General features: G+C 48.4%; 2 long non-coding RNA genes across 2 annotated transcripts; one reads left to right on the top strand and one right to left on the bottom strand.

Moving 5' to 3' along the window:
* Positions 1–9,997: 9,997 nt before the first annotated feature.
* LOC141577201 (uncharacterized) lies at positions 9,998–12,707 on the bottom strand. Its single transcript, XR_012505943.1, has 2 exons — positions 12,445–12,707; positions 9,998–11,054 (listed from the first exon to the last, which is right to left on the bottom strand). It is a non-coding gene; the product is annotated as an uncharacterized LOC141577201 (long non-coding RNA).
* Positions 12,708–12,887: 180 nt separating this feature from the next.
* Positions 12,888–22,383, top strand: LOC141575473 (uncharacterized). The gene is made up of 4 exons (XR_012503069.1): positions 12,888–13,023; positions 17,992–18,073; positions 21,365–21,451; positions 21,799–22,383. It is a non-coding gene; the product is annotated as an uncharacterized LOC141575473 (long non-coding RNA).
* Positions 22,384–22,398: the final 15 nt, after the last annotated feature.

Below are 22,398 nucleotides of genomic sequence, written 5' to 3' on the forward strand. Positions count from 1 at the left end.
TCCTCCCATCTACTTTTTCAATATATATACAAACTTTTTTTATTGAGATATAGTCATTTTACAACATTGTATCAAATTCCAGCATACAGCAGAAGTTTTCAGTTATACATGAATATACACGTATATTTGTTGTCACTTTCTCTTTTGCTGTGTCCTCCTGTGTACTTTAAATTATCTCTAGGTTACTTCTGGTATCTAATAAAACATGAATGCTATGTAAGTAGTTGCCAGTGTATGGCAAATTCAAGTGTTGCTTTTTGAAACTTTGTGTTTTTTCCCGAGTATTTTCAATCCACAGTTAGTTGAATCTGCTGGATAGGGAGCCCCTAGATCCGGAGAACCCCCAAGCTCCTCCTTCCCACCTCCTAAATTTCCACTGCAAGCACTGAAGGGGTCCAAACATAGAAGAGCGCCATCTACCTGCTGGAAACCCTGAGGAATTCCGTCAGCTTATGTAGCGCAGGAGAGAAGGCTTAAGGCCAACTAGTGGGAAAGGAGGGCCTGCCTGGAGAGGAAGGAGGAAGGACCGCAGCGGAAGCCATCTCGTACTCTTATTGGAACTAGCTGATAGCAGTGAGGGACGCCGAGGAACTGGGGACACGGTGCATGGGGGGCGATCCTGGCCGCCAGGTCCAGGGTTCACATAGCTGGGACCCAGTTTGCAAGATCAAAATAACAAGGAGGGAGAGGGGCTGCCTCAGCCCCGGGATCCTGACAACGGCCACAGCGCCTTGACCCCAGCTAATGCGGCTCCCCTAGTAAGCCAGAAAAAGGAAACTCTGTGCCAAGATATTGCAGATTCCACCGCAGCCACACAGATAACTAGATCTCTAAGCTGACAAAATGTAACCACCAGAAACAGGAATCTTTCCTTTTCTCTTCCTTTGGACCTTTGGACAGGGAGTCACACATCTTTAACTGGAACCACCTTTAAACAGATAGAGAGCTCACTTTTTCAGGAATAAGCATGGAGAAAAAGAGTGGGGTGATGGTTTAAGGCGGAAGTCAAAGTGGAAGCCCATGTGGTAAATGGTAAAAACATGCTTCTCAATGAATTCGAGTTATGGCAAAAAGAAGGAGGAAGGTTAAGGAAATCTCTATTAATATCCATTCAGCATACAAGACTAGCCAGCCATAAAAAGACAGCACCTTAAATTAAGAATTTTTTTTTTTTTTTTTTTTTTTTTGGTGATGAAAGACAATGCCTTAATTTAAAATAAGGTTTGGGCTATGAACAACACACTGAGAGTTGTTGATGAGGAGAACATAAATCTGCATATAGATATGAAAGTTTTCCAAGTCAACCGCTTGAAAAAAATTAGTCAATCTTGTGTCCAGTTGATTGGGAAATCCCGATAAGTAAATAACTCAAAAGTGGGAAACACATGGAATTAAATAGTGTTAGTGAGCAATGAAATCCAAGATGTTTATACCTATATTTTCTTTGTTAATGTAACAAACTTAAAGCAACTGTCTAAAAAGTAACTGGAGCACACAAACACACACACGCACACACACACACACACACACAGTTTGGAAGAGCAGAGAGGTAAAATATGCTAAATTTTTCATTATTGAGGAACAGGATCTAATAGATTATTTCATTTTTGAGACTCTTATAGGAATACTGGTCCAATTGCATATAAAGTTACGAACTTAGAGATGATTTTTAAAAATTTAGAGAGAATTTTCATTAAGAGGTAATATAGCTTCCAAATCACTGAAGAGAAAATTAACAATAAAAAAATTAATTAATCCAGGTAATATGGAGTAACACTGACCATAATTACCACCCTACAATAAACCACAAAATGGATAAAATATATGAAGCAATGATTTTTAAGACACTTGAAAACGATCATCCACTAGGACCTTGTCCTGCCACCTCTATGCCAAGGCTGCTAGGCCTCCTACTGCCATCACCAATAATGTCCACCAAGAGGCGGCATTTCCTTCCTCTGCTCCTACTGCAGAGCCAGTCCTGAGCAGTCCTTTTCCAGGTTTTGGCAGGCAGCTCCCAGAAGTGCTCTCATAGGCCTTGGTCCCTTTTAGCCACCAGCAAAAGGATCAAGGATTATCAGTGAGCATCCTTCCTCATCCAAGACCTAGGAACCTATCTGACTTCTGAGCAGCCCTTCACTCTTGTCTGCTGTCTGGTACTCTCCGCCCAGCTTCCCGAATCCCCGGCTTGGGCAGCCTGCACGCTGGCCACAGCCCATCAGAATCTGTTCCCCCGCCAAGAGGCCACGCATGATCGTGAGCAGGGCTCCAGGCCTCTGGAACAGCGTGGCTTGGACTGCGTCCTGGTCCTGGGCTCGCTAGCTCCATGTCCTTGGTTGAGTCAGTTAACATCTCTAAGCTACAGTTTCCTCATCAGTGAAATGAAGACATAATCAATATGGAAAAAAAAATCAGAATCTGAGGGGGACTAAATTTCTGGTGATTGAAGATTATTTTAATTTTGAATTATACAGCCAAGGACATCATACAATTTTTACTACTTCATAATTCTAAAGGACAGCTTCTACTATTAAAACTAATACATGCACGTACACACAAACACACGTGCAGACACACTGGCTCTGCTCCACATACATCCCCACGGGCACACACACATGGAGTCATGTAACACACACACACTCATAACATACACACAACCACACACGCTCTCAGGCGCACACACATACATAACATACAGAACCATATACATCCCCAGGCATGCGCATGCACACACACACACACAGTCATGTACCACACACGTCCCCAGGTGCGTGCATGCGTACACACACGTCTTACACACTTTGGCGTTATTCTAAATCAATTTACAATTGAGGGTCACAGTGTCCATTGTTTTATCCACTCAGAAGATCCTGACTTTGGAGCGTGAAGCAGGAACCCCTCCTCTCTGGAGATGGTCTTTACCACTTACAGTCTCAGTAGAGCCAACATAACTGCTCTGGACCTTTGGAAGTGCAGGGCCAGAGCATACCTGGGAGCTCACATCCTATACATGTAAACATGTTAAGTGCAGTAGGGTCTAATCTCCTGCCTTTACAAATATACATTCATTATAAGGGGGAAGGCCAGGTTCAAATTTAGAATTCCCAGACACAGGGGAGTCCGGCAAAGAAAGTGAGCGTGTGGGGAGAGCTGATTCCCAGTCTCTGATCACTAGCCTGACCGTTTTCTTCCCAATGCTGGGTCCATCCCTTGCCACAAGGGGCCTTGGATGTGCACAGGGGGACACACAGACCTCATGTCCGGGCTTTGCTCATACCCTCCATGCAAACAGCTATGCTTTGGCCTCTCTGTGAGTCCTAGGAATCTGAACTCCGGGGAGAGCTGATGCAGGCACTAGAAATGGGTCAGGGGCTGCTGAGACAGGGCATTTGTGGTCTGGGTTTCTAGAGCACAGGGCGGAGCCAATGACCATGTCCCCTTGGCCCTGCTGACTCCACCCCATGGAGGGCATGGCCAGAGGAAGTGTCAGGGCCAGAGGGACCCTCTGTAGTGCAGGACCCAGGTCAGAGGGCCCCCTTGCCGGGGTCTAAGGGCAGAAGCCCCAAGGAAAGGTCTGAGGAGGCTGTAAGGTATCTTCATTCCCATTAATTAAAAAAAATAAAAGCATACCACAATCGTGGGTGGAAAGGTTTTGTTACAAGGGAAGGCACTTGACAAGGTCTGGCCATAGAGGGCTGGTAGGTTTGCCAGGTTGAGGAACCAAGATGCCGTTAGTCTCCACTGGGTTTAAACACCTCCTGAATTCCTCCGGGTGACACTGAAATGCAGTGAGACACGGAAACCTCTTAAGTTGTTAAAATCTTCATGGTGAGCCATTCAACTCTCTCCTCATTCTTGGCTATGAAAGCACGATAAACACAGGCCAGAAACGCATCAGCCTGTTGGTTGGTTCACTATCCGCCTGGTGCTCCCTCTTGTAGGAGCTTTTATCACATCACCCAGGGCTGACCCGGCTCAGGATTATAGCTGATTTTCAGCACGTGGCATCACTTGCTGGTGACACGAATCAGGCAAGTTAGCCACCTCCAAAACTCTGAGGTTCCTCCTGGGAGGAGCCTGCAGACCCCCAGTCTAGCCTCTGCACCACAATGCTCCTTAGTGCCACTCCCATCTTGCTGCCCTGGCCTCTAGCTCTGACCAGAACCTTGCTGGATTGTCGATAAATGTCACCCATATACCACGTCTAAGCTTGGGGTCCAGATGTGACCATGGTTCTTATTTACTTCCCATCGATTGATTGATCTTTGTGTAATCGTGTTGGCAGGAAGGCCATTACCACCATCTTGAGGCCTCCTCGAGCCGCCTCTGTGTATAAATGTCCTAGCACCCCAGGGGATCGGGTCTGAATCCTGGAACTCAGACAAGATGGCACCTGGAGAGACAGGAATCCACTCTTGCCATGGCTTCTGCTGAGGCTCGGTGTGGCCATAAAAATGGATCCCACAAGCCCTGACGTCACTTGACTCGCTGCAGGGATGCTCCCACACTGCCCCGTTCCCCCCAGAGACTGAGGGCTTTCTGCTTGTTCCCGAAGGCCAAAGCCCCGTGGGGGCACTGGGTCCAGTGGAGCATCCAGCCTGGTTCCCCGCCAGCCCTTAGGGCCTTGGTGGGGACTGGAACATCAACTACCCTCCCCTTAGGGACCCGTTTGTCTTTTCCAGGCAACAGACCTAGGTCTTAAGCACTTTAACTCACCTGAGGGTGTTTTCCTCACTTCAGGGGCAGTGAGGACTGGGCTTCTTCACACTCCAAGAGCCCCCGGTCTGGATGCAGACAGTCTGGCTCTCCCCCCAGTCCTGCAGTTCCCGGCCACACCTGCTGCTGGTCACAGTCTGTGCTGTGTTCTCTTCCAGGACAAGAGGTGCATTCTGACCCCAACCCCGCCCCCACCAGCGGTGGCAGAGGCAGCGGACAGGCAGGTGAGCAGGGGCCTGAGACCATCTCCGAAAATCAGTGCCCCAGAGGCCGCTGGTGACTAGAGGGGCCACGGGGCAGAAGGCAGCATGGGATGGGAGGAAGAGGAAGGCTCAGGACAAGGAGATGAAAGGGGGAACAGATAGCACTGTGAGGACCTCGGCCATGAAAGGGAAGAAAAAAGATAGTGACAGCTGAAGCGGTGTTGGCGTTAAAAGCTGCGGGCTTTTTCATTTAATTTTATTAATTACCATTACATATAGTGGCATATTTTTATTTGATTAAAGATTAGGTGCCATGTCATATAACAGGATACAGTATGTTATTATTTATTAAATAATACATAATAGTAGATATACTACCATAATATGTTCTGTTTATTTATTATCAGATAGTATATAATACGTATGTAGGTATTTATATACATAATATATAATTCATGCATCTATATAATATATAATACATAACAATGTAGGATTATGATTAATATATTTTATAACAAGATTACATAACAATAATGATGTAATATTACACATTGTATCCCTTGGTTCATGACACAATCTCACCTTAGGTGCCTTTGAGAAGTATTTATGTATTAAAATTAATATTATAAGAAACAGTTGTGAACCTATCACCCAGCATCAGAACAGGACTATTGACAGTGACATACTGTGTCCTAACCTGCACTTGGCCTCTTCTCACAGGAAGTAACCAGCATCCTGAATCCTGGCATACCCTTGCCTTGTGTTACTTTCACACACACAACACTTAAGATCAGTTAAAACAAATGAACTGTAGGTACATGCAGCGAAGTGGATGAATCACACACTCTATGTTAAATTGAAACATAAGCCCTAGAAGGTAGGCGATAGTGTGCTATGCTTTTAACTGTGTATATATATGTAAACTAAACTCACTGAATTAAGAACTACAGCTAGAGTCCAGGTGGGAGAGGGACAGATAAAAGATGAGGTGAGAAGATTTGCTGCAGGTGAGCGAGTTCCTTTCCAGTGACATGTCATTCTCTCTGAAGCAGGAGGGAAGACCATCTGCTGGGAGTCAGGGAAGAGACAGAGGGAAGCTTAGAGGTGTGCAGAGAGCAGAGAATGTTGACACCACTGAGTGATAAGTGGGGAAATGTGCTCACTAGAGAAATCCTGGAGGATTGCCTGGCAGTGGCAACACGGTGGGCATTGATTTGTAGTCTTAGAAACCTGTGCTGGGAGAGCCTGCTGCCTGCAGGCTCAGAACAAATAGAGCTGGGTGAACCGAGATGGAAGTCGGCCTGGTGAGGAACTGAAAAGGTCAAGGCTCAAGGGGGTTTTGTTTGTCATAAAGAGAGTGCTGACTGTGGATGCAGAGCTGGAAGGTGGGGTAGTGGAAGTAAGAGGAATGTGGACAGGCAGGAAAGCAGAGGAGTCAGTGCATGAGGCCTTAGTGAGGGTGAATGAGGGCCAACGAGGCTGGTGGAGAAGCAGCTGGATGGCTAGAGGTGGGCACTTAAAAGAGAGAGGCTAGACCTGGGGTGGAGACACACCCGGGTATGAGCCCGTGGGTAGGGTGAATGGGGGGTGGCTGGCTCAGGCTGACGGTGAAGAAGACCCTAAATGAACATACTGGGTGGTGGAGGGAGAATGAACTTTGACGTCTTGATGGTAGGAGGCGAGGCAATACAGAGCTGGTGGTCCAGGTGCTCCTGACTGAGGCAGATGAGCAGGGAGGCCAGGGTGGCAGGCACTGCTAGGAAAGGATCTGGGTTTTCCAGGTGCTCCCAGGAGAGTAGGAGCAATCATCTGAAAGGGGAAAGTGAGCACAAGGAGGCAAACCCAGGCTCCTTATCAAACGGGGGGTGTGAGGGGGCAAAGTGTCAACTCCAGAGATGGTGGGCCAGGAAGCAGGGACCACGGGTGAAGTGAGGGGACACTCAGAAAACAGAGGGAGAAGAGTCTTCTGGGTGTAGGGGAAAGAGAGGCCCCAGGACAAAGTAGCACAGGGGCACAGTGATGAGGATGGACTGGCTCTATGGTGACACTGCAGGGCTGGCTGGATCTTTGTCCTGAGGGCTTAATTTGGGGGGGCTGCTGGCCTCACGAGGACACCCCTCTCAGCAGCCTGGACAGACGCTCCCGTTCTTGAGAGCTGTGTGGCCACCACTGTTTTCGGAGGGGCTCTGCCTCCATCTTCTATCAGACTTTCCTGCCCAGCCCCCGTCCGCCAGCGAGGGAACCTGGGCCTTGCAGCTTTTTCCCGTGGAGGGAGACAGGCTCCTTGGAGAAGCAGGCTGATCTTACTTTTCTCCGTAACCCAGGTCCTAGCAAAGCTCCAGTGTGGCCCATTCAGAGTCTCAGATACTTAATAAATTAACTTAAAGCAGTAGAATAGCAGAGCTGGAGGAAGTGACCACTGAGCTCACAGAATTCACTGCCCACACCCCTATTCTACAGATGAGGAAACAGAGACCAAGCGGTGAAGCAGCCTTGGCCAAGGTCACGCTGCTCCTTAATGCTGGCCTGTGTCGGGCATGCCAAGTGATGAGCTGCAGTGAAAGGCCTGAGAGGGGGCTCTGGGGCCAGACAGCTTGGGTTCAAGTCCCAGGTCTGCCATTTACTAGCTGTGTGATTAATGACTGTCCTTCCTGTAAAGTGCCACCTCATTGGGTTGTCGTGAACACAGAGTTCCTGGAACAGCAGGACAGAGTTCTGTAAGGGTTTGCTGTTGCTTTGTTTACTATTATTATCACCAAGTGAACCCTGAAATGAAGAACAAAGACAGCAAGAATTTTTATTTTAAAGGATTTTAAAATCCGATGATGAATGTTTGATTTAGTCTATTCAAGTCTGCATTTGACCCTTATTAACAACTACACAATGGATGACTTTTGAGGAAATGTTGCTTCATGTCTTTAATTCTCACTAATGACACAGGCTATTCAACAGGAAGCAGCTTTTTTCCAGGAAGAGGGACAAAAAGTTAACAAAATCTCGGTACCTCTCGGTCCCCAGTGAATTGGTTGTGACCTGTCAACCCAACTCTGGGGAACTGCCCGCTCCTCCTGGGCTTGCTGCACTGCCCCGCGGCATCCAGGGGGCGCTGTACGCCCACACGAATCCAGTCTCTTGGTTCATATCTTTGCTTCAGATCCCTCAAGGACTGCCCATGCCCCAGGGCCCCATCTGCCCCACCAGCTTTGGTTGCTGGACTCCAGGACACCATCCTGGGTCTCAACCATCCCCTGTTCCTATGACCGCCCCACTACTCTACATTTTGTCCTTCAAGTGTGGGCTTCTGTGGCTCGCCACACAGCAGGGGTCTCCCCGTCCTCCACCTTGGGTAACTGCATCGTCCTGCACGGTGCCTAGGGAACCCGTGTGGAGGCAGGAAGAATACAGAACAACAGGTGCTCAGAGGGGCTGCCTTTCCCACTGCAGGGGCCCTGGAGAGCTTTCTCCTGGCTGGTTATTCACAGGCGCTGAAGCTGTAGAATCTCGATCTCACCAATTTAAAGGGCATCATCACTAATTACAAAAGCAATCATTTTTTCAGTAGCAAAAGGACAAAAGACTTTGTGCCCCGCACCTCCAACTTTCTTCCTCCGCCTTCAGAGGTGATTCTCACTCTCTGGGCAAGGGTAGAAAGCAACACACAGAATATTATTTTTCAATGTTTTCTTTCCCACTATGAAGATTGCTTTCCCAGAACCGATGAAGGCAAGGATGGTTTGGCTTCCCTGCACTGAGGATTCAGAGATGCAGGGGGGGAGGGAAGTGGGGAGATAATTCAGCATTATTGAACCAAACCGAGACATTAAAAGTTTCTATTCTAAACAGAAAGAAAGCAGGATGCTATACAAACGGGAAACCATAGTTGGAAATGCAATAACGAGTTACAAGACAATAAACATGAAGATGGAAAAAAGAAAAAGTACATCAAAATACAAAAAGGTGGTAATGGGAGACGGTAGCATGAAAAGATAGATTTTTTTCTCTTTCTTTCTTTTTTTTTTCTCATTATTCTTAGGATGTGTTGGAGCCTACGTGATTATCAGTCTAAAGGAAATAGATATAGTAATGAGTTGATATACTTGAAAAAATAGATAACCACAAATCGAAAGCATACAATAGAGTCGCAAAAAAAAAAAAAAAAAGAAACAAGCTCAAAATTGCTTAAAGACTTAAACATTAGACAAGACGCTATAAATCTCTCAGAAGAAAACATAGGCAAAATATTATTTGATATATATCTCACCAATGTTTTCCTAGGGCAATACACCCAAGCAACAGAAATAAAATACAAAATAAACAAATGGGACCTAATTACACTTATCAGCTTTTTCACAGCAACAGAAACCATAAGCAAAACAAAAAGACAACCTATGGAATGGGAGAAAATTTTTGCAAAAGATGAGCCTGAACATGGCTTAAATTCTAGACTATATAAATAGTTCATACAACTTAATAAGAAAAAAAAAATAAACAACCCAGTCCAAAAATGGGCAGAACAACTAAACAAGCAATTCTCCAATGAAGATATACAAATGGCCAATAGGAATATGAAAAAAAGGTTCAATATTGCTAATTATCAGAGAAATGCAAATCAAAACTACAATAAGTTATCATCTCACACTAGTCAGAATGGCCACCATTCAAACATCCACAAACCACAAATGCTGGAGAGGCTGTGGAGAAAAGGGAACCCTCCTACATTGTTGGTGGGAATGTAGTTTGGTGCAGCCACTGTGGAAAAGAGTATGGTGAGTCCTCAAAAGACTAAAAAAAGACTTATCATTTGATCCAGCAATCCCATTCCTGGGCATATATCCAGAGGGAGCCTTAATTCCAAAATATACCTGCACCCCAATGTTCACAGCAGCATTGCTTACAATGGCCAAGACATAGAAACAAACTAAACACCCACAGACAGATGATTGGATAAAGATGTAGAATTTAGATATAGAAGAATATTACTCAGTCATAACAAAGAAGGAAATAATGACATTTACATCAACATGGATGGACCTGGAGATTATCACACTAAAGTGAAATAACTCAGAGAAAGACAAGTATCATATGATATCACTTGTATGTGGAATTTTTAAAAATGATACAAATGAACTTATTTACAAAACAAAAACACACTCACAGACTTAGAAAACTAACAGGAGTTTGGGATTAACAATTACAAACTACTATATGTAAAATAGACAAACAACAAAGATTCACTGCAGAACACAGGGGAAAATATTCAGTATCTTGCAACCTTTAATGGAAAAGAACCTGAAAAAGAATAGACTATGTATATGTACAACTGAATCACTATGCTGTATACCTGAAACTAACAAAACAGCTGTATATCTGAAACTAACAAAACATTGTAAATCAACCACATTTCAATTAAAGAAAAAGATAAGTTCTAAATACCTTTATTCAAAGAAAATCTTCAACTCTTACCTCTTACGGAAAGTAAAATGGGAAGCTTGAGCAGGACCAAATTATACTGAATGAGAGGTTACATACCTTCTCCAGCACGTGGCCCATGCTACACACAGATCGTGTTTTCCTTCAGGTAAGAATGGCCCTTACTGCCCAGGGAGCGAGTCCTCCTTAGACAAGGACTGTGTGGCAGTGGCCTTCTTGTCACCGCTCCATCTCACCAGGAGGCCAGGATTTTCAGAGCGGAGGGAACACATATCTCATACACTTCAGATCTATTTCCTGAGAAAAACTATGGAAAGACCAAATTCACCTGCAGTGCGGGAAACATGAGCAGGACCCCTTAGCAGACCGACAAGCCCGAAGCAAGATGGCCTGATGTTCACATCAGAACCAGAACAACAACCGTCTGGCCCCAGTTAAACGATCACCATCTCCCCTGCAATGAACGTTTGGTACTCAGTGTCAGGGATGATTCTGTTGAGACTTGAGAGATCAAAAAAGTCAGACCAGGGAATCCGGACCTGGTGGATGTCCAGGCTCTGCCAATGGTAGAGGCGGCCCCAAGGGGGTATCACCAGCACCGATTCCTCCATTTTCAGCAGGGTCTTCAGGAGGAAGGCGATGTGGATACAGACGCTCCTATGGAGGCTGAAGCCCTCTGGAGGGTTGACGTCACACAGAAGGTATCTGGCAGGGAGCAAAGGAGAGCGGGTCTTCAGGGCCAGGCCTCTGCACAGGAATCCCGGCTTAGATAGAACAGATACAACGGGAATCCCTGCACAGCCCATGGCCTACAATCCAGACACATTCAGCAGCTTCTGGTTTGTATAGTGGAGGCACTGCCCACCCGTCTCCATGTGGCCAATTACTTCGAGTCCGGGAGCACATGCAGAAGACATCTTGGCATCTGTCTAACAACGCTAAGTACCTGACTAGTACCTGAGCACACGTTCTCCAGGGGCTCTCAAGCTTCTTGGCCTACAGACCCCTGTACACTCTTAATTACTGAGGACTCCAAAAGGCTGCTGTTTATGTGGGTTAAATCTATCAATAGTTCCTGTGTTAGAACTTAAATAAGAACTTTAAAAAATGCTTATGATTTCACTTAAAAATAATAACAACCTACTACATGTTACCATTAATACTCTTAAGCAAAAAATAAGTATATTTTTCTAAACAAAAATCATTAATGAGAAGAAGAGCAGTGATTTTAATTTCTGCAAAACTCTTTTGGACTGGTGAGTTCTGAATTCTATCTGCCTCTAAATTCCCTGTTTTGTGATATCACAGACCAGGTTTTCCCTGGAAATCCCCACAGGAAACTCGGGAGTGCAAGAGTGTGCAAAAGGCAGGTGACATACCGGCGTTTCTATGAAAATAGTCTTGCATCTCAGGGGCCTCAGACACACTTTGATAACTGCTGCCCTACCCTAGGCGAGACTCTCCTACACAAGAGCCAGGCAAGGGTCCTGGCTTCTTTAATGAGTTATCGCAGCCACACTCCTCCCTTCTCTGTGTTAATGTTCCCACAACCTCCATTACCGCAGATGAAGATGTAATCCTCAACTGGGGCCTCTAATCCCAGAAGACTGCCAACTTTGAGAGGGAAGGCCCATCTACCATCCCTACACCCCGCACAGTTTATTTTGAGTCAAGCCCTAGATAACTGCTAATCGACAATGACCCTTGTCTTATTCCTGAGTTTTACCGAAGGAGCCAACATCTGGATGGAACTGAAATTTCCCTGCAGATAAACAAGGCTGATAAACCACCCCATTCAAACATCTGATTCTGGGGCTCTTCAAAACCCGGATAAGGCCCCGCTTCATAAAAGTCAGGTCCTCCGCCTGCCCTTCCCGGGGGTTCTGGGAGGCCGCGGCCAAGCAGGGCTACCCGGACTCGCGGTCCCAGCCCCAGTGCCCGAGGGGGAGGAAAGCCCGAGGCTGTGCCCCAGCCCTGTCCTCCCCGCCCCAACCCGCTCCCTGGCACCACAGCGCCTCCCCGGCAGCCACACCAACCCGGATCCCACCCCGGTCCATGTCCACTGGCCCCGCCAACGGCGCGGCCGTAAGTTTACCGTCTGTGGGACGCCGCCCCAGACAGGATGTCGGCCGCCGACTGACCAGGCAAGAACTAGTCGCCCAGGCGAGCAAGCCGCCAGCCCCAGCAGCAAGCACCGCCATGGTCCCGGGTAGCTGCACACTTCCGGAGCCCGCTGCCCGCCCCAGAAGCTCACACCGGCCCGCGTAGAGCGCGGCGCATGTAGCCATGGCAACGCCGCGGGGCCCTCCTCTAGCGCTTGCGTCTGTGTCCTCCCGAGGCTAGACGTGAGAGGGCAGAAATTGCGGAGCCAATGGGAGCCAGGGCTCGGCCAGGACGGGGGCTGGGGGGAGGCTTATGGGGCAGCTGGGCGGGGCCGGGGCGGGCGGTGCCGAGCAGACGTCCTCACCTGCAGCTGGCGCCGGCCGGATGCTGGGGCGGTGCTGCCACCAGTGGGCGGGGCTGCGGGGCGGTGGGGCAGCGGGGCGGGGGCACCCTCACCTGTCCATGTGTGTGGCTCAGCCTGGGCTCCGCGGCCTCCCCTTGCACCGGACGTGGACCCAGGCTGCCGTTGGGCAAGATAGAGGACTGAGCCAAGGCACAAACGGCTGGCCAGGTAGGGCACCTGAAGTGCAGATCCTCCAGGCCCGCTGCCGGCCTTGAATTCACGCTGCTGGGCAGTTTCCAAGGAGACGGGATCTGTCCTAAGAGGGGAGATAGGGCAGGGGTGCCAGATGCCGGGTTAGGTGCGGTCTTACAGGCTAGCCACGGTGAGAGTGTTCAGAGAAGCCCCTGTGTTGGCGGGGCTAGGAATTTGGGGTATGGGGTGGGGATTGTGTGTGCCATGCTCTGTGGTCTCCCCAAGAACTCTCACCCCCAAACAAGGGACCCTGCTCCCTCCACCATTCACTGCACCCCCTGCCTTCCCCAGCACCACTACCCCTGCCCCCGGAGTGTCCCATGACCTCTCCCCACACCGGGCACCGTCCCTGTTACAGGTACTGAGGTCCTGGTGGTTCCAGCCCGAGGGTGGGGGCTGTATCTGACCAGTTAGGATGCCTGGAGCTTTGTATGAAACCTCAGAGCATAATGCAGACGTGCACAGAGGCCCCTCAAACAGGATTCCCTGCATGGCCCTCCCACCACGGACCCACAGTGCAGCTGCCATACCAGGCCAAGCCTGCTGGAAGACCGCTGGTCCCTCTCATCCTGTTCCTGATCAAGAGTGCACCGGCCACACTGCTGGGTATTTAGGGGGCCTTAGAAGAGCAGCTGGTATTTTCATGGGCAAATATTTGCTCTTTTGGGAAGATTTCAGTGCAAAGGGATGTAGGATATGCTTTTTCTGTTGCCCTGAAACTGGTGCCTAGGATGCAAACTTAAGTCAAAACAGGTTTTAGAGAGAGCTGCAAAATATCTAACCCAAAGATCACTGTTCCCCAGCAAAGGCAACACCACCTGGCCGGTGGGGTCCTTGTCCCTCATTCTGGAGGTTGGGGTTTGCACCCTCCAGCTGGGACAGAGCCCGAAACAGCTCTGAACACGCTCCAACAGGCTTTCCCAGCAAAAACGGCCTTTATTTTGAATCTGGGTGAAGGAACCAGCTGAGACATCTGAGTAAATCTTCCTGGGTGTAACCAGGCCTTTTATGCTGAATGAAAGAGCGGCTCTCCACATGCTAACTTCTTAGAACTGAATGTGTGTCAAAACCTTCATGCATGTAGCATGTTGGGAACAGCGTTTCATGGTGAGGGGAACTATATAACTTACATGTGTATGGGGAAGCCCTCACTCCAACCGGCTTTTCCTGCGCACACTGCCTTTATTTCGAAATTGGCTGTTGCTGAGAAATCTTGGTAAGCTTTCCTAGGTGTAACCATGCCCATTATGCTGGACGAAAGAGCGGCTCTACACTTGTTCACATCTCAGAAATGAATGTGTGTTGAAGCCGTCATTCATGTAGCGTGTTGGGAACACAGTTTCGTGGTGAGAAGAACTATGTAAATTACATGTCTATGATGAAGCAATTGCTCGAAATGGGTATTCCAGCGCATACTGCCTTTATTTCGAAACTGGCTTCTCAGAAGACCTGTGGTCTCCACTGCAGGTCTGTCTCCAAGCTCTGGGCCAGCATGGTGACTCTGCTCCCCCTGTCTATTCTGGGAGGTCTAGGGGTCCTCCATGGCCCTTCCACCATTGTTTCTTTTGGAAACACCCCACAGATGAAATGGGCCTGAGAACAGGAGAGCTGGATGCCAAGCAGCCACTGCCCAGTTTGTGGCTCCTGGGAGGGGCATCTCCTCTCTGTGGGCTCTGATCTCACCTACCCTCTCCCCAACCCCCACCCCTCTCCTCCTGCATTTCCCGATTGATCCCTGGATAATGGTCCATACCAGGAATGACCTGGGAGAGGTTTTATGAGTCTTTAAGGGAAAAAAAAAAAGAAATCTTTAAACAAATTACTGAAAGTAACTTCCAGCTTTCCCGGGAAAGCCCTCTTTCCAATGTTTAAGGCTAGTTGACAGGGTGTCAAATTGCCTAACCACTCACATCTGAGCAACTGCTAACTCTTTCCAGTTCCCCGCAGCATCCACCTCTGGCAGCTTGGCCACAAGAGGGCAAGAAAGCTCTTTCCCCATGCCAGCTCCAGCGTGGCTTTGGAGGCAGTGGAGGCTGAGAGAAAGGGCCCCGCCCTGAAGTTTGGGGGGCCTCCAGCCACAGCCAGAGGAGCAGGAGTTTTCAGAGTGCCCCAGGAGGGAAACCAGGCAAGGCTGCCTGGCCCAAGTCTTCCCTGCCCAGAGAGCCCCATGAACTGCTTTGGGCCCCACTCCCCATTTGGGCCCCCTGCAAAAAGGTACCACGGGATCCACACCTGAGTAGGCAGAAGGATGGCCCTTTGGCCTGGGGTCCCAGCAGGTGTGTCCTGTGATACCTGTGGCCACATATCTTCCTTGTCTCTCCAGGTCAGTGAAGGGTCTGTGCTGGGCACCTTGGTGCTCAGGAACATGGGAACAACTCTAAACTCAGAAGGACAGAGAGACTCTGCCTGGAAGCAAGGATTCCAGGGAGACGCCTTGCCCAGAACTGGGGGACTGTGTGCTGAGTAGACCCCTGGAGGCAATGTGGGGCTGTGGGGTCCTCATCAGAGAAGGGAGCAGGTGTGCTTTCCGGGGGTGGAGCCCTGCTTTGTCCAGTCATGTCCTTGTGTAAGACTCATTTACAAACACCTTCCAGTCCACCTAGGGGTGGCCTCAGAGTTGGGGGTAGAGGAGGAGAGTGAAGGGTGCAGACTTAGGGCCCCCTGACCCACCCAGGGAGCCAAGGGTCAGTGGGAACATCGTGGGAGTCCAGTGCAGGGGGTGGAGGACGAGAACTAAGAACATGCCAAGTCATGCAATAAAGTGACCTGTGATCACGAGACACAGGTGGCTGTACACCAAAGGAGGGAGATAGAAATTTAGACCCAAGCTCTGAGAACCTTGAGAGGGGCTGGAGGGTCCCAGGAGCCCTGAGGAACAGCTCTTCTAGGGGCACAGATATCCCAATAAACACATTTCTCATGGATGCTTTTTGGGGTGCAGAGTGAGTTACCAGGATCCTAAAACTAGTATGGAATCCCACCCCCTTGTTCATCACGATTCCTGGCAATAAATTGCTGTCATTTGTTCCTGGACATGCACAGGGGAGGTGACTGCTGTGGTGGTCACTGCAGGACTAGAATCTTCTGGTGTGGGCTCTGTGACCACAGAAACCCAGGGGGATTTCTTAACGGGAGCACCTGGAGTCCATGCCTGCAAGGACCACCCTCATGGGATGGCCAATGATCCCGTGGTACCCAGGTCACCAAGTGACGAATTTGTGAGGTTGCCTGGGGTAACCTGGGGACATGTAGGTTTCTGTGGTCAGCACGTGGGCCCAGCACTGCGGGATGGTCTGCACAAAGAGGGGCCTGCCCTCCTGATGATGGCTTCTAACACCTGCAGGGAAACTGCTCCCTGGGCGCCTGGAGGTCCATATTGAGAGCGTCCTGCCAGCCATGAGGGATCACCTTCCCCTGATGCAGAGGCAGACCTCTCCCCCTTGAGGCCCAGGGGACACCTGGCTCAGGTCCCAACTGTGTGCCCTGGACACACAGAGCCCCAGATCTCTGGCACAGACTGGGGTGTGGTTGTGTCGGGGCAGAAAAGGCCCAGGTAAGGGGCTCATTCAGGGACAGAGGCCACTCTGCAGGGATACTGGACCTGGCAGCAATACACTGCTTCAGAACTTACCTGGGCTGGGTTTCCAAGCTGTGGGATGGAAGGGCCTCTCCTTCCTGCGGTGCAGTGGGGGGAACTAGATCCATCGTCAATATCAGCCCTGAAAATGGAGGCTGCACTACATCCATTCCTGGAAAGATAAATCAGGCCCCTCCAGTCCAGGTGACTCAGAGAGTCAGTCAGCAATGTTCGGGGCCCCCAGTTTAGGCTTTGAATTAGAGCTGAGCGGCTCAGGAGGCCAGATCCCTGTCCGTGGCTCCAGGAGTAGGCTTTCTGCTGGGGGACAGGATCCTCACAATCACCTGTGTCTTTGTGGGACTTTCCCCTCTGACCAGCTGGGAGGCAGGGTGCAGTTGTGGGAAATGGTGTTTCCATGAGCAGAGGGCCACCAAGTGGTGGGGGCACAGGAGACTGTGAGAATGAGTCCCGCAAAATTTCTGGAATCAAAAAACTGGCAAATGTGAAAAAGTGCATAATTTGTTTTATCGAACAGGCTGCTTATGTACGTTTGGAGGGCCAGGTTCAAAGACTCTGCATCCATCCAGGACAATAGCATCAAGAGAAGAACAGACAGAGCAGAAGGAGATCTGGGGTTTCCCCCAGGAATGAGGTGGAACAGGGATTTCTGCAGATTTGCAAGGCGTCCCCTACCACTGAGCATGGGGTTACAACCCCACGTGACCACCGTCGTGTTTGGCTTGGGCTCTGGATCTGGCCTGCTCATTTATTCTTCCAGCTGAGTTACAGAAACTCAGAGGGTGGACTTTGAGGGGCTGCGTTTGGAACCTAGTGAGGAGCTGGATGGTCCTTTATATTGAGTCCCTTCAGCCTAATCACCGTAGCTGAATCCCAACACCCCCCAGGCACCCAGGGTGGCTGTGGAGGGAGAGAAAGCCTGGCAGGCGACCTAGGGGTCCCACTGCTCTGTCCCTCCCTTGTCTTCATTCCCTTTCACCCCAGAAGGTGTGATTGTCTTGTGTCATGGTGGCCACCGTAGTGTCCCTCCCAGCAATCTCTCTTCTCCATCAGGTGGGGTTCCCAACCCCACTCAGCCTTCTCTCTGCATGGATGCTGAAGGACCAGGACCACCTGAATTTCTGAGCTTGAGCAGTAAGGTGGAAAAAAAGAAACCAATGGAAACAAAGAAACAAGTTATTGTGGCAAAACTGCCCACCACAGAGAAGCTGCCCTGAGTGGAAGGGAGGGTGTGGGCATGCCCATTTGTTTCCTGTCTCCCAGTGCTCTTAGCTTTCTTATTGCAGACCTGCATGGTTACAACAAAATGATCTGCAAAACTGAAAATATTTACTCTCTTGCTTTTACAGAAAAGGCTGGCCAGCCTCTGGTCCGGTACCAGGCAAGTGATTGGAGTCCCTTTCCAGTTTGGAAACATCTGGTCAGGCCCAGGTTTGCAAAAGTCTTTAAGAGTAGTTACGGAGTTTTGCTTCTAAAATTCTTTACGGCTGTATATACTTCCGAGATGCGGTTGTGCTGTGTAATTCTGAGCCGGGATTTTCTCAAACTGTTTCTCACTTCTTATACCAGACATTCCTAAATTCCAAGGGGAACTGTATATTAAGGAAGCCATGGAATTTAGGAAAAGGTTACAGATCTCATTTCCTTTTAAGCATCAGTGTACCTCCATCATGGCATTATTGGTTATGAGTTATTGATAGGGGAATTAAATAGTAAACAGATTAATAGAAAATAGGGGATTTTAGGTACACAGGTTCATCTTTTCAACATTTTTTGTAATATTTGCAGTTTAAGATGGCCATTCCTGAGAAACAGGTAGCCTCTTAGAATGAAATGGCATTTCCTCTGAACCATACTTAATTTTTATTTCGTAGACAGCAGGAAGGGTAATCACACATCACACATTTGGGGACGTCAAAGAGAAAATGTAACTTTCTGGGAGCGCACTCCCCCATCTCCCCCTGCTCTTTTCACTGTCCCATTCTCCCTGGAAGGCTCTTTCTTATCTTCTTCTCATGGCTCCAGTAACTCTTTCTTCCTCCTCATCCCTCAGCTGGTAAGGTTACTTTTCTACTTTGAACAAGCAAACAAGCCAACAGAAGAGAAGTTTCACAAGCAACTCCCAGCACATCCGCTCACCTAGTGTTGTCTGTGACCTCACTCTCGGTGCCCCACCTCTTATTACAGGTGACATCGAAAGCCAATTCCTCGAAAAGTCCCCAGGGCCCCATCCCTCCCATCTTCTCTGGGTTGTCACTCCCAAAACCATCCTCTCTTTCACTACCTCATCTATTTTGTTCTGCTAGTTGGCTCCCATCAGTATATAAACGTCCATCTTCTTAAAAGAAACAAACAGCACTCCTTGACCCTAATTCACCCCCACCAATTGCCACCCTGTGTTTTTGCAGCAAATCTTTAAGGAGTTGTTTAAACTCACTGTCTGCATCTTCTCTTGAGCCATCCCCTTTTACACCCACTCTGGCTCTTCCCCTGATCCCTCGCTCTATGGAAACTGCCCTGTCAAGGCCATCAGTGACCACACGTTGCTAAATATAGCGGTCAATTTTCAGTCCTCATCATGCGTAGACCCTCGGCAGCATTTGACCCAGCTCTTCCATCCCTCCTCCCCCGTGTTCCTGCTTAACTTAAACTCCAGCCCATCTCTCTGTCTGTTTTCTGCTTTTGGTCTACTGGCTGGTCCTTTGCCAATGTCTCCTCTTTTTCCCAAACATACACTGTGGGTGTGCCCCAGGGTTGGCTCCTGGGCCTCTCATCTCTCTCTCTGCTATTCCTTTGGTGGAAGCAACCCAGCCTTGGAAATTGGCATGCCATCAATTTCTCGATTTCTCCAAAACTCCCTGATTTGCCCTTTCCATCTGGACCTTTATCCCTGAGACTCACATTCTTTTTCTTTCATTAATCTTGCTTTCACATTCATACATATGTTCTACTATGTAATTACTTTTCCAAATTTTGTATCAGTAAATATATATATCATGTAAAATGCTCAAATCTGTATTATTTCCACTAAGATGCTTATTCTACCTTAGAACCTTTCTGCATTTCTGTATTTATGTGAAAAAAGCGAATAGCATTTCTACAAGCCTCATAGTTAATCAGTGTGTTTGTTTGGGGCTATTATGTAACATGAAATAATGATATATTAACATAGTCCTTTTTCATTTATTTTTATGTAACACCAAGATGAGGTTTTTGCACTGAACACTGGTTTTATTGAAATTTTACCTACGTTATGGACAGTCAGTTTATGTGAAAGCCCTCATTTCTACCCTTTCTGATATATTTTCCATTTGGCTATATATAACATATACCTTGGCATGAAACAAACTTCCCAAATCATTCACATAATACAATTAATACATTTAAATTATATTTTTTAAATGTTAAAAAGAAAAAGAAAACAGACTCCTCTACCTATTAGGCATTTCTGTGGCAATATGTAATACACACCTTAACCATGACATTGAAGAATTGAGCTGATACCAGCCCCTTTCCACCTGCTCAGCCCCACCTTGTCCCATCCCTTGTGGATGGAGAGGACATCCCTCCCATTGTCCAGGTCCAGATGTTGGAACAATGTTCTTTCTGTCTTTCTCTTACACACACAGACAGCAAATCCAGCTTGTTAGAAAATTCTGGGTATTCTGTCTTCTTAACCACCTGCTCCCTGCTCCCCGCCCTCCTAAGAGCCACCTTCAGCCCTTCCTGGACACCAATAGCCTCCTGTTTCCATCTTTGCTTTCCTACAATCTCTCATCCACACAGAGTCAGAGGGAGCCTGCAAAAGCATACATTGATGGGGTGGGTTTAGTTCAGTGGTAGGGCGCATGCTTAGCATGCAAGAGATCCTGGGTTCAAAAATGATTATAAATCAATAAAAAATGTTAAAAAAAAAAGAGATCCTGGGTTCAATCCCCAGCACCTTCATTAAAATAAATAAATTACCTCCCACAAAAAAACACAAACACAAAAGCTTAAGTTGGACTATATCACCCCTCCCCTCAAAACTCACTAAACGGGTCATCATTTCATTAGGAGCCAAAGTCGTCACAAAGGCCTCAGGACCCGGCGTGCTCTGCCTCTCTGCCCACACTCTCCCCCTCACTCAGGGGGCCTCTGGCTCCGGCTCTTCCTTCTTCCTCCGGATCTATTCTGCTTCAAGTTCATTACTCCGTGAGATCTGCCAGGATTGCCTTATTCCTTCCTGCCTGCCTCCCACCCCACCGCCATCACCGGAGTTTGCTCATATCACTCTTTTTTTTTTTTTAATTTTTCCAAGCTCTTACTACCCCCAACATGCTGCCTGTTTCCTCTACTAAAACTCTGAGCCCCCAGTGATGGGGAGTCATGTCTATTTTGTTGACTGATAAAGCCCGAGAACCTTGTGAATTGGTCTAGTTAGGAGATTCCCGTACGTAGTAGGAGCTTATACACATTTGCTGAATGACTGTAGATGCCCTGGTCCAATCCGATGAAGCACTTCTGTGTCCTGCTCAAAGAATAACTGTCCTTTCCACCTGAGAGGGGGTGACAACTTCCTTGGTGATCAAAGGCAAGATCTTTTTGCTTTATGCTGTTAACCTTAGGCGGGGAGACTGGGAGATCTTCATATATATTTTTAAATTTGGTTCACTCTGCAGTTTGTCTTTGCTCTCTGTATAATTTTGAGAAACTCTTTATGAGTGATCATTCTTCCATCAGATTGAACAGGGTCCAGGGTGAAGGACCAAGCCTGTCCCATCGGCCATCCTATGTGTCATGTCCTGGGACCCAGTGGATGCTCAGCACGTAAGTGAACAGACTGGAGTGAGTGAAGAGATGGGAGCATCTCCTTATTGTGGTGGCTGCTCTCTGTCAGATGCCTTGAGATTTGAGGAAGGGTTTACAAGTGCGGAGAGGGGAGATCAGGTCCTCTGTGCTCTTCCTGAGTGCCCTGGCTTTACCCATTCCCCCAGCCCACTCTGGGCAGCCAAGTTGAGGAGCTGGGCCACCGGAGGTTGTGCTGATCAATAATCCACCTTCACTCCAAGTCCGGGGGGTAGGGACCCCTGGTTGTAGTCTCTGGAGTCAGGTCCTTGGAGGAATTCCTCACTGAACTATGTTTTGGACCTTTTATTTTTCTCTATAACCACCAGCTGAAGAAGATTGTCTTAGACACATGGAAGCTGAGGACGCCTACTGTCCCCTCGGAACCCAGGTGTGGCTGGGAGTCTGCTGTTTGTATAGCTGGTGGGCTCGTGTTGCTTTGGGCATCCCTGTGTCTGAATTCCTGCAGTACACTCGGTGGTAAGGAAGGGGTGCCTGGCAGGGAGGGAAGTGGGTCGGGAGACTGCACAGCTGTGGAGATGTTAACCTGGGGTGTGCAGGAGCCTGCTGATGCATGGCATCTCGGTTCAGGGAACTCTTCACCCTCAGAGGGGTTCCCACTCCCGCAGGGGCCATTTGATCAGGGTGCTGGGCTGTCAGGGGACCGCAGGGTTCCCAGTGAGGATTACAGTGCCTTCAGGCAATGGGAAATGAGGGGTCCAGCGGCACTTGAATTAACTGTGCACCCAAACCCAGCCCCCACCTCTTTCAGCCTTTATCCTTATCTGCAAAACTGGAATTTTATTAACCATCCCGCGGGGTCGTTGATGGGCTAGGACAAACTAGACAGTCAAGAGCTGGAATTCCTCTGTCCCCTGATTGTTTTCCTTCTTTCTGACTATTTGCTCTCACAAGCTCAGTCTCTCTGT

This window comes from Camelus bactrianus, chromosome 3 (genome assembly GCF_048773025.1).
Source record: "Camelus bactrianus isolate YW-2024 breed Bactrian camel chromosome 3, ASM4877302v1, whole genome shotgun sequence".
Classification (NCBI taxonomy): Eukaryota; Metazoa; Chordata; class Mammalia; order Artiodactyla; family Camelidae; genus Camelus; species Camelus bactrianus.